Source organism: Drosophila miranda (genome assembly GCF_003369915.1).
Source record: "Drosophila miranda strain MSH22 chromosome Y unlocalized genomic scaffold, D.miranda_PacBio2.1 Contig_Y2_pilon, whole genome shotgun sequence".
Taxonomy (NCBI): domain Eukaryota; kingdom Metazoa; phylum Arthropoda; class Insecta; order Diptera; family Drosophilidae; genus Drosophila; species Drosophila miranda.
The window spans coordinates 34599117-34603264 of record NW_022881614.1 but is presented as its reverse complement, the minus strand read 5'-3'; the positions used below and the strand labels follow the sequence as shown (position 1 = coordinate 34603264).

The window sequence follows — 4148 nt, the reverse complement described above, 5'->3', positions numbered from 1 at the left end:
ACTGTCGCTTTGAAAATTGCGCCTCTACAGCTTTGGAGCGCAGTCAGTGTGACCGCGCACTTTTCGATCAAATATATCGTCTGACCCTCAGAAATATACCAAAATATGCCGTTTCATTTTCAAAATATAGCGTAAATATAAAACAACTTTAGTTAAACCGCGGAAAATAATAATAATAAGAGCAATAATTACTTTTGTAGGTCCATCCTATCCTTTATCTTTAATTTATTACCACGATACCTGTATGGTTAGTGATACCACCTAAACAGCGCTAAAATTCTTCAAGATTCATAATTTTCGCGAAGTCGCAAATGTATAAATCGTACTGTCAATGATCAGATCTGATATTGCTCGATTTTGATATTCGGCTTAGGATTACCATCTAATCAACATACATGCTCGCCAAATAGAAATTGTTTGAAAAATGCAAGTTTACTATATTGATGAAATTCATGAAATATACCATTTTTAACCAATGTACCGTAAATATACCTTCAACTCAATTTCGACGTGAAAATATACTGAAAAGTAAATTCATACATTTGAAAATTGCGCCTCTACAACTTCGGAACGGTGGACTAGAGCTGGAAGAACACCGATATCACTGTACCGATGATTTCCTGATAGTGAAGTGAAGTGAAGGTGAAGTGCTGCAAAACACATCAGTAAGAGGAATATCAGTGCTGTAAAGAGTATAAAATATATCGATAAGATAAGATTAATTGGGCGCGCAATCAATAACACTTAGATTTTTTCAAATGTTAATATTATTTATTACTTTGGACTCATAACTTTTCCCCTTCACGCTTAAACGAAATTAAATTGGTTCGGCCGCATAGTGAACAATCTATTCCGGCTAGGTTGAATATCGATGGAGGCATTGATTGCATTAATAAGGAATTTAAAAAATTGTTTGTTTGATTGTTTAAAATGTGGTTTTATTTAGTTTTCTCATTTTGTAATATTTTTCAGTATTTAATGTATACTTTCTATTAATTTCTGTGGTTTTTGTTTTCGTTTTCTATCTCGTGATCTATGCTTTATATGATTATATTGTATACAATTTTTTATGAATGAATATTATAAAGTGATAATAATAGAAATTAAATCGAATTGGATCGCGATGCTGCTCATGCTCCTAGTTTCGGTTTAGTGTTCAACATTGGATTGGAATTTATTTTCTTTTCTTTTAAATAGTTATTGGCTTTACCGTATATCAAAGTGTATATTTCATATCCATTATATTGGATTGCCGATCTGGACCTACCACGAATCAGGCGCTTAGAATTTGTTTCTGATTTCTCAACAAATATCAAGTATCTAGTATTAAGTACATTTTTAAATGTTTATATCGTATTTGTACTTGCATTACGTGTTTGATTTTCACTTTGTTAATAAATATCCGCTTACGGAGGCGCTTAAAAGTCTAAAAGCCAAATACGAAATCGTAAAAACCAAAATTAAAACGAGGGGGAACGTTGTGAGTTGCTGCGGACACCGCAACTCTACGGTTATACCCGATACTACGTCAGTATGGCTCTCCTCCGGCAGACGCCGCTAATATTAAACGACACGACAAAGAGTGCGTGCGAGAGAGACAGAAAATCAGTCTGAGCGTGACGTCGGGCGCTGCGTAGCCACTGAAAATTGATTTCTTGCTTTTGGCTACCAAAATGATCCGATCTGATCCAGATTCAGCAATCTGATAGATATGGTCATTATCTATGATTCTGCGTTTTTAGTTTTCTCGTATCTTCAATATTGTGGATGAAACAGATTTTCGTCCTTTGTGTGGGCGGAAGGGGTGGGGCGAAATTTTGAGATACACGTTTTATAGTAAAATCTAACAGGAGTGCGGATACCAAATTTGGTTACTCTAGCCTTAATAGTCTCTGAGATTTTTGAATATCCCCAGATTTTCGTCCTTTGCGGGGGCGGAAGGGGGTGTGGCGAAATTTTGAAACAAACTCGTCTCGGTCCGATATATTAGGAGTGTGGATACCAAATTTGGTTGCTCTAGCTTTTGTAGTCTCTGAGATCTAGGCGCTAATGTTTTACTCTAAGCAAAGCCGCCGATGCTACGTGTGTGTTAGAGAGAGACAGGGCGAGAAAAAATGAAATTGTTTTCTTGATGCTGGCTATAATAATAATACGATCCAATTCAGATTCCGCAGTCTTAAAGATATGGTCATTCTCTACATTCTACGTTTTTGGTTTTCTCATATCTTTAAAATTGTGGATGCCACAGATTTTCGTCCTTTGTGGGGGCGGAAGTGGGCGGGGCGAAGTTTTGAAATATTTTTGTAGCAGGGACATATCACAGAAGTCTGGATCCAAAACATCGTTGCTCTCGCTCTTATAGTCTTTGAGCACTAGGCGCTGAAGGGGACGGACAGACGGACATACGGACGGACGGACAGACGGACAGACAGACATGGCTCAATCGACTCGGCTATTGATGCTGATCAAGAATATATATACTTTATGGGGTCGGAAACGATTCCTTCTGGACGTTACACACATCCACTTTTACCACAAATCTAATATACCCCAATACTCATTATGAGTATCGGGTATAAAAACCCTCGATCTATCTATGCTCCCATCGAAAGTTTCCACGAGATTCAAGAGATTTGCGACTTAAGAGTGCAGTGCAACTGCGAGTCTTATTCATTGCTTCTTTACTGTCTACCGTGTGTTTGCATAAAATAATCATATAAATATATTGGAGGGATTAAGGTAGTGTAGGCTACGACTACTCCATAAAATAATCAATAAATAAATTGCTCTAAGTCAAAATAAGAATTAGGGTAAAAAGCTAAGCGAGAGTCGTCTTCTTCGTATCGTCGTATCAGCTGCCTCCAGCTCTGCCTTCACTGGTCCACTGAGACGAATTAGTTGTTTTGTGAATTAAGACTCCATTGTGCAAACTGCTCCTGCCATTGGCTATTCGCATTTGCCTGCGGGGAGGATGGGAGAAAATTTCGATTAAATATGATGAACTGCAATGTTAAACATACGATATAGCCGTACTCAAGTAAACTCTGGCATGCAAAGGCAATCAAAAAGGGGAAATCAACTAAACTAGCTACAGGATATACATAGAGAGATATATATATGTTCATAGATCAAATATACGAGTATGATTGTTGAATCGAGTGCATAGTACGAGTAGTAATAGGAGTACAAATCATAAGTAAAGATATGCAGCGACAAGAACAACGTCAATAATCAGTTTGAGGAGGATTTCGGAGCGAAATCCTTTACCTTTTCGGTCCACTCTTGGTTATATGATTGAGATTCGTCGAAATCTGAAATTGTATCAAGTTTGCGGTAAACATATGTGTCATTTATAAGACCAGAACGAACCAAAACAAAGATAATTCATTCGATTCCTTTTTCAGATTTTCAGACAAGCAGCCAACACATGAAACATACGAATACGAGTGTATCTAAACTAACAAGAATGGGCTCACGGAGAGCTAGATAGATATATATGTATAGAGATACGATTGATAGTGCATCCGTAATGAGATCTAAACAGAATAGAGTAGAATAGAATAGAGTGGAGTGGAACCTAGACAGCTACCTGCTAGCGGGTTGAGGGTGAGTGAGCGATTCAAGATGACTCTAGATCAAAGGCAATGGCAATGGCAAAGGCTAAGAATATTTTGTGGCTATATTTTACCTGAACGACGGTTATATCTTGTAACCTACGACGAACGGATTATATATACAAACTATACTTCATGATATAAGCGTGCATTATCAACTGCAGTTCATCGATTGTCTTAGCCCAGAATGCGATTCACCTGCGACTGCTCGTCGCCGAGGCCGAAGGTGTAATCGAAATGAACCGGCGACAGGCGGGTATCATCCATATCTGAATCGGAGTCAGTTAGCGCCCCTTGGCACTCGTACTGCCCGTCGGTGCGGAAGATCTCCTCATACACCTGGCAGTCGCACTCGTTGCACTCGTACTGACTCGAGCCCGAAGATTCGGCGCCTTCGATTATATACGACGAACGGATTATATATACAAACTATACTTCATGATATAAGCGTGCATTATCAACTGCAGTTCATCGATTGTCTTAGCCCAGAATGCGATTCACCTGCGACTGCTCGTCGCCGAGGCCGAAGGTGTA

At 38.7% G+C, this 4148-nt stretch overlaps 1 long non-coding RNA gene across 1 annotated transcript; it reads right to left on the bottom strand.

The window, feature by feature from the left end:
* Positions 1-2666: 2666 nt before the first annotated feature.
* Positions 2667-3739, bottom strand: LOC117193340. The gene is made up of 3 exons (XR_004474574.1): positions 3689-3739; positions 3268-3311; positions 2667-2960 (listed from the first exon to the last, which is right to left on the bottom strand). It is a non-coding gene; the product is annotated as an uncharacterized LOC117193340 (long non-coding RNA).
* Between the last annotated feature and the right edge of the window lie 409 nt (positions 3740-4148).